This window comes from Calonectris borealis, chromosome W (assembly GCF_964195595.1).
Source record: "Calonectris borealis chromosome W, bCalBor7.hap1.2, whole genome shotgun sequence".
NCBI classification, from domain to species: domain Eukaryota; kingdom Metazoa; phylum Chordata; class Aves; order Procellariiformes; family Procellariidae; genus Calonectris; species Calonectris borealis.
This window is the reverse complement of record NC_134351.1, coordinates 26,328,077-26,337,069: the sequence shown is the minus strand read 5'-3', so window position 1 is coordinate 26,337,069 and position 8,993 is coordinate 26,328,077.

Sequence of the window (8,993 nt, the reverse complement as noted above, 5' to 3'; positions counted from 1 at the left end):
GTTCACTACCCTGACGACCACCAGAGACCACCCGAGACCCTCAAGAAGACCCTAAAGGCTTTAGTGCGCATGTGTTTAAGATGATGTAATATTATAATTAGTTCTCGGAAATGTAATGAATATGTAACAAGGAAATTTAAAATACATATGAGAAGCATGGATATAAACAGAAAGGTGACTAGACCAGGTGTGCTTGATTTGTGGCAAGTCCACCGAGCACCCAGGCCTGAATAAAACAATATCTCTCCTGAGCGTGTGGAATTGGTTACTTGCACGCCGGGCACGAATCCGCTTTTCGGACAACAGTACCTCGTCTGTGAGCTCATCTCCTGCTGGATTGCCAGTCTTCTGACCTGGATGAAGGCAGGGCCTGTGTGAATATACATGGTTGCTTACAGTAGGATTCAAGGGGAAACAAAAATCAACAGCCTGGCACTCTAACAAACATCATCTCGCACATCTTTCTGAGACAGTCCAAGATAATGTTCCCCAGCCATCTACCTCACATCTCTGTAATAAATCAACAGTCTTCAAGTAGAGGTAGAAGAAGGGGATGAAGGTTCATGCCTCAAGCCCCACTCTTCTTACCTTGCAATCTCCCTAGTCCAGCATGTAACTGCAAACCCATTTCCGGTTCTCTTCCACTGTTCTATTTCAAACTGCCAAGTGTTTTGATTTATCTGTTTGATGAAGGGAGACAGTAAATTGGAATAAGGAACCTCATTCCAGCTGTCCAAGTCTTAAAGGAGAGCTGACAAAACAGAAAGGAGAGAAACCAGTGTCTCAGAAGAGTTTTCTATATGAAAAAGGACTGGTAGCATTAGTGCTGTTCTCCTGTAAGACTAACAGTGACTGAAAAGAACTGAAGTGCTTCAAAGCATTTTCAAAGAAAGATGGCCGCTTAACTGTCTTAAAAAGGTGAGAAATTAAAAAGCAATTAAAAAAATAAGCATTTTTCATTAACCTACGGAATTCATTGAGAATTTCACAGAAAACCCCTGAGGAATAAGGACATAAAAAGATTTTAAAAGAAAAGATTGAGTAATGATATTGATGTGGAAGATTAAACAGTCACCCTCATTAATGACAACCATCATTTTAGAAGGGAAGTCAAATCTTATGTATAACAATTTTAGTCACACTCTAACTTTTAGAGATCAGTTAAGCCCTATGTAAGGATCCAGTTGGTCCAAATGTGCCTACTGCCGAGGTTTTAGACCAACCTCTGAGTTGTTTGCCATTAGCCAGGAAGAATCCACATCTGATCCATTAAGACAGTTCCCGTTCTTATGTTGAGGTCCTGTGGTTTACTCCAGTCTCCTCGTGCATGTACAGTTCCAGCCTTGGGAACATTTTAGTATAATCTTGGCAGTGAGGGATTCTGAACATGTACTAACAACTGCCGCTGGATAAAAGCCAGAACACACCAGGTGATTTTTGTCACATATCCCTGCTGCTTTGATGGAGCAGGAAGGGAATTGAGATATAGATCCTCTCCCCTTGCTGGGAGCAGTCTAGATTCCACAGAACTAAGTCGCAGGACACAATGTTTTTCCCATAAATGGTGGATGATATCTTTACTTGAAAATGTACATGGCTAAAACATGCATATTCATTCATGTGCACTGCTATACCTCCCTGCTTTTTGTATCACTGAATAAAAAAGAGTAGGTATAAAGAAGTGTCGGGTGCAGTTAGTGGAACACCTGGGAAAAAAAATCTATTTTAGTCCTGGTATTGCCTGATAGTTACTCAGCATATGGGAAATTTCACTCAAGTTCTTTAAATACCCTATGAAAGATAACAGTGCAATATCATTTTCTAGTTTGGAAGGGATCAGGAAGGAAGGGAGTGTGCACACCTTGCTTGTGATTCACTCACTAAAGCTCATATTCTGCTTTTCACAGGATATGCTGTAATCTTAAATAACTCAATGCCAGCATTAAGATCAAATATCTTTCCTGGTATTCAGAAATAGCATGGGATATTAGCAAATGAGTGGACAGAATTATTTAACTCACTGCTTCCTGAATTACTTTTATTTCAGATTCCTAGAAAAAGAAGGTTTTGCCTGAGAAAACAGGCATTGAATTTCTTATTTCACTGTTTGGTCACAATCTGCTATAGCCATCTTCTGTAGAAACATGAATATAGGTACCATTCAGTCCTGAATCTAAACAGAGTTTAAGTTTTTCAAAGTTTACTGTTTAATTAACATTCTTCAAAAAACTCACTATATTTGTATTACTTATTCTTCATGAGACATACCAGCTCTTCCAATGTAATATTTAGGGCAGATCATTGATAAACTAATCACTTCTTTCCTAAAACCAAGTTACCAGTTATCCAGGGTAAAAATAAAGCATCTTTAACTGTCAAATTTACACAGACTTGGAAAGGCGAATAAATAAAATGAAAATTAGAACACTGTTATATAAGCACACACTTAAGCCTTTCCAGCTTCTAATTACTCAGTTAAAAAACAAAAAACAAACAAACAAAAAAAGACAACCCCCCCAAAAAAAAAAAACACAAAAAAAAGACAACCCCATTTGCCAAATATCATTCTACAAAATTTAAAAATCAAACTTTAAAACTCACGTGAAGTTTTTAACTGTGCTTCTTTTGCTTTAAGAAAACTTCCAGAGAGCTTAAAATTGTTTGAAATGTTTGAATTATTTACCTGTTTCAAGTATTTATAAACTTTCTGTTACCTTGGTATCTAAAAGCAGATGAAACCCAGAGTCTAAATCAACCAGAAATTCTCACAATTCTTTGGATAATGGTGAATAACAGGAATACAAGATGCCGCTATAATACCAAAAGTGAGCCTGACAGTCAAAGAAAGTAATAATCAAGTGCACCCAAAAGATTCTTTATACAAAAGTAGTAGCTCTCCAGTTTGATGATCAAGGTATGTGGAAAAGGATAGCAACTGCACGTTAGCTGATGTCAGAATTTCAACCAGCTAATATACACTGCCATCCCATCACACACAGATGCACCACCTGCATTCCTGGAAATTAGAACCCTAGCGCTTTCCAAAGTAACCGCCTTTAAACAGCGATGAGCTGGCCCTGCAGCAGGTGACAGTGCAGTAGCGACTGCTACATTCAGATACAGCAGCCAGCTAGCAGTACACTGCCTACCAGACACAGAGTCCATGCAGACTGAGATGTCTCATGAAATAATATGTGCCTGGAGACATCTCTTATTTTCTACCTAATTCAGCATTGCTCACCTCTTCTGAGGTTCATGTTTCATATATGTGTATATATACATATATATATATGTTCAAGCAGTAATTACTGTCATGAAATAAATGGTACAGGTAAGTTTCTGAATCAGTAAGACCCAAATTAAAGTCATAGTATAAAACCTATGTGGAGTATGACTAGAATCGGATACCAGACTGTCAAAAAGGAACTGGATAGTGTTGCAAACAGTTTCTTGCCTTAGTTGTATGAGCACCAGTATAATATGTTATTTCCACAAGTTAATTAGTATCATACACACTTATTTCAGTCCTTTTCTTCCTTGGGCATCCATTTATGGTTATTGTTGGAGCCCAGACCTCGGTCTAAATGAGCCCAGAGTCTAACTCAGTATAGTCAATTTTAGGTTATTTTGAAATTAGAATTATCATTGGTTACTCCATAGTGCAACTTAACTTTAGGTGATGAGCCATGCTGTACCTCCGTTTACAGCCATGCAATGGCGGATGCATAAAGATCCCGAGATTCAAGCTCATGGATGGAGCTAAAATTTTACCTACAACATCCATTTTGATGGAAAGCAGCCACTGAGTTAGATGCTTTGTATAAAAGTGAATGAATACCAAATTTGAAGCCTTCCCTTTGCTTCTTAAAAACAGGTCTTAAATCACTCAAAATAAATCTCAACTCAATACAAAACAAAACACTAAAACATTTACTTGCCTGAGTGCTGCTGTTAGCAGCCACAGAAAAGCGTTGCCTGACTTCTGCTTGTTCCACAGCAAGAGGAGGCCACCTCTGAGTTTTCCACGATGCTTTTGAATGAAACAATATGGAGTGCAGCTAGCAGCTGTTCACACATCAGAGACAACAGCCAGCTAACGCGCACTGCCAGACTGTTACATTCTCTTGAGTTTTGGCCATTATCTCCCCCTCACCCCCCAACAGAATTTTCTTCTAGAGCCCAGTCATTGCTCACTTTAACAACATGGCTTTTCCCATGGGGTCACTTACATAAAATATTTTATGTTGGAGCAACATTCTCAGCATACTGGTGGCTACATTTCTGTACTGTCGTTGTATCTAAGGGCACACTGCTTATCTCCTGCTTTAGTATTTTCAGTATGATCACTTCCTTTTACACCTTCACCTCCCACTCCATCAGTTTGCATATTTCAGTCTCACCAGGTTTTGTGATCTTTGTCAACTCCTTAAGGCACAAGCTGCCTGTATTTTGCCTCTTGCTTACTGTCAAGCATATTGTTGGTGATTAATAGGTTTTTCACCTGTGTTCCTACTGTATACGCAAGTTCTTCATTGTCCCTTTTATCTTTACCACCCTCTAAATACGGACAAGTCAGCTTGCAGTGCCAATAAAAAGACGACTCTGTAAATCCATACAATCCCTTCAATCGGGTCAAGTAACTTTTGCTCTTAAACAGCAAGCAGTCCCTCTAGTGCCAAAAGGAGAGAAGCCCACAGGTGTTTTTGATTCCTCTCAACAGATGTCACTTTACCATAACTTGTGTTTTTCTGACATTTCAGATCCTACAGTTAAGAAAGTGTAATAAGGATTAATAGGAAAGGAAAAAAATAATATAATTTGTTTTTTCAACAGTTTCCTCCTCTCCCTCCCCCAAAAATATAAAAAGGGGAACTCTTTAGTGCAACACATACAGAGGAGCGTGAATGTCTGTGCCTGCCCTTACCTTAGCCACTTTCTGTAGGCTTTGCTCTCTGCTCCGCTTAAGGTCTTTTCCAAGCGTTCTCATCACTTTCTTCTTGAAAGAAATAGAAGCACAACACTTAATAACCACCTGGCTCCCACAGGAGCAGCAGTTCCTTCACCCTAAATCACCTGCCACCAAGCCTAGCTGCTTGCAAGGCTTCACTGCAAGCCACAGCCCTCGGGCCAAGGCAGAGCAGCTGAGCCAGGCCAGGAAGGTGTCTGCCAGGCCGGCTCCTAAGCCATGACCATCCCCATAGCACAAACAGCCCCCCACAGCCCCGGGCTGAGAGCAAACCCGAATGCAATTACCCATAGCAAATCTTCATCCATCCTGCTCTTCCTCCGGGAAGATTTTTCTAGTTTCCACTCCATCTCCACCAGGGCTGACTGAACCCACTACCTGAGGCAAGGCGACCTGACCTCTAGGTAGGTCCCTGCAGGTGAAACGGCCCATAAAGAGGTAAACTGATAGGGCAGGTATGGGAAAGACAGCCTGCACGCATGGCAACCTATAGGAAAGGCAACTTAAACACCAGCCAGCCCTCGAGAATGCTGGCTGCTGGGGAGGTGGTGCCAGCCCCGCCGCCACACACTCCCATGCCACTCCTCGGCAGCCGTTGGTGCTCTTTAAGCAGCCCGCAGGCGCGGCCGGTGAAGGTGGGAATTCACGGGCGGCGCTGTGGTCCAGTCCGGTCCGGTCTGGCCCGCTGGCGGGACACAGCGCACCCGGGCTGCGCGGCGGCGGCGCCAAGGAGCGGCAGCGGCTGGTGGCAAAGGAGCGCGGCGCGGCGGGTCCCACTGCCCCTGCGGGGAAGGGGGAGAGGTGGGGGAGGGCTGCGGCCGGTGCCAAACGGCCCTGGTTTGTCCCCGGGGACGGGCAGGCCGCGAGGACATCACCCCATTCGGCTGCCATCCTGCCCCCGCCAGGGCCGCTGGGTCGTCTCCACAGGACTGTGCAGCGTGGGGCTGCCTGCATGGCTGTGCCACACTCAGGGTACCACCGCCTCATCCCCTTCCCGGGCCAAGGAGCGAGGGAGGCTTCGTCCCACTCCATATGTAAAAAAACCCTTGTTAATGTTAATCTTAATCAACATTAATCTTCAAAGTGTTATCATCCTGTGTATAGCCCTCACCCAGAACTGGTTTAAAAGACCAGTTAATAAGAAACCAGAATGATGAAACTAGTGAGTGGGGTTTTGATTGGAGGAGATCAAGATGTATGTGTTTTAATTTAAGAGTACTATGGTGATGGATGGTTTGGTTTGTTGTGGATTCTATGTTGCTCGCTTCTGTAATTTTAAACAATGAAGACTTGTTGCTTAGAAGTTAGGTAACTAACAGGGGTGTGTTTTAGAAGTAGTGATAATTAATTTTAGCTATGGAAACTATAAACAGACGTGGTCCAAGCATGGCTCAGGGACAAATCGCGACCCTATAAGGTAAAGAGGAAGTAAGTTCATGAAGAGTTCACTACCCTGCCGACCACCAGAGACCACCCGAGACCCTCAAGAAGACCCTAAAAGCTTTAGTGCGCATGTGTTTAAGATGATATAATATTATAATTAGTTCTCGGAAATGTAATGAATATGTAACAAGGAAATTTAAAATATGTATGAGAAGCATGGATATAAACAGAAAGGTGACTAGACCAGGTGTGCTTGATTTGTGGCAAGTCCACCGAGCACCCAGGCCTGAATAAAACAATATCTCTCCTGAGCGTGTGGAATTGGTTACTTGCATGCCGGGCACGAATCCGCTTTTCGGACAACAGTTTTTGGCGACCCAGGTGGGACTGCTGTGAAGCCTTGCCCGGATCGACTTGCCGGCTCTCGGTGGGGAGACTCTGCTCTCCGGACTCCAGTGCGCACTGACCTTTTGATCGGGGACTCCGTGAGTATCCTCCCCGACCAGAGCAGGTGAGCGACTCAACGGTGCAACGCTAAGGTAAATGAGATATTGTTCTGGGGTATAAAACTGTGAAGGAATTGTGGCCACAGGTAAAGAGGTATATTCATATGCGTTTGACAGTGACGACTGGAGTATATGAAGTTGTAGGCGCCAGGGGTAAACCGGTATATTCATATGCGTTTGACAGTGATGACTGGAGTATATGAAGTTGTGGTAAAGAACGTTCTTTTTTGGTAAAGATATGGAAGCTCAACCATCAAAAGTAACACCTTGTTCCCCCTTAGGATGCATCATTAAACATTGGGGAAGGGTAATCCTTTGAGAAAGGATAAATTAATTGAATATTGTACTAAATGGTGGCCAATGTATAAATTAGAAGATGAGGAAAAATGGCCAGAATTGGGAACCTTGCAATATAATACTATTTTACAATTAATGTTATGAGGTACCTTATGTAATTTGTTTTTTTTTTCTTTGAGAAATGATCATGAAATTCGGAAAAAATGTAAGCTTTTAAATTCAGATTCTAATATGATGATGATGATGATGGAAAATAAGGAACCAAAAGCGCATTGTTGTTCTGCATGTAGCATAGGAAAACGGTGTTTAAAACTAGGAGAAGAAGAGGAGGATACACAAATGTTAGTACCACCAAGTAAAAATGAAACTTCTGAAACCGAAGCAAGAGGAAGCAATACTTTTAGTCCGATAGCTGGCAGGACTAGAACCCAGCAAGGGTCTGTATTGTTAGCACCCCTTCGCCAGGCAGTGGGCCCAAGGGGGGAGCCAGTATTTGTGAAAGTACCATTTACAACTTCTGATTTAATGAATTGGAAAGAATTAGCAGGATCATATAGAGAGAATCCAGAAAAGGTGTATAGATCCTTTCGAACAATTATTGAAAATCATAATCCAGATTGGCAAGATATTCAAATTCTTTTGAATAATTTGTTTACTCCTGAAGAAAAGAGAGTAGTATTAAAAAAAGCAAATATGGAAAATGAAAGAATAAATGCAAGAGAAGGTCCTGCTCATTTTATGCCAACTCAAGACCCAAATTGGAATCCTAATAGTAATGATGGGAAATTGATGATTAAACAGTATCAACAATTAATTTTGTATGGAGTAAAGAATGGAATATCCCGCCCAAAGAATTTGGCGAAATTGACTCAAATAATTCAGGGAAAAACAGAGGACCCATCCACCTTTTATGAACGATTATGTGAGGCAGCTAGGAAATGGACAGACTTAGATCCTGAGAGTGATGAGAATAGAGCAATATTTACTACTTTCTTTGTAAAGCAAGCTGCTCCAGATATTCGAAAGAAATTGCAGAAAGTGGATGGGATTACAGGAATGACTATATCACAGTTAATTGAAATTGCTTATAAGGTGTATAACAATAGGGAAGAGGAGGAAAAGAAAAATCAGGAAAAAGAAAAAATAAAAGACAGGAAACAAAAAGCTGCTATTTTAGCAGCTGCTTTTGTGAATGCCCAAGGATCAGCTGGAGGAAGAGGTAGAAGATATTTGAGAGGTAGAGGTAGAGGGTATTTGAGAGGAAAAGGTAGAGGAGGTAGAGATATGTTTAAACAATATACCCCATTAGGATTTAATCAATGTGCTGTATGCAAGAAACAGGGACACTGGAAGAGTGAGTGTCCGGAAAACAAAGGAGCAGTCGTGACTCAGTCACAGCAGATACCACCTGAAGCTGATTTACTTATGATGGGAGGAGATTCTGAATGATGGGGACCGGGGGTAGAAAATAATATTTTCCCAGCTGAGCCCCTGGTTCCAGTAAAGCTGGGAGATGAAGTAGTCGATTTTTTAGTAGATACTGGAGCAAAATATTCTGTTATAAATACATGTAAAGGACCAATGAGTAAATGTCGTGGTTTAACCCCAGCCAGCAAAAATAAACGCCACGCAGCCGCTCGATCACCCCCCCCTCCGGTGGGATGGGGAAGAGAATTGGGAGGGCACAAGTAGGAAAGCTCCCGGGTTGAGATAAAAACAGTTTAATAATTGAAATAAAACTAAGTAGAACAGTAATAATAACAGTGAGAACAACAACAGAACAATAACAGAACACACAAAGCAGGCAATGCACAACAGAGCCGCTCACCGACCGCCGACCG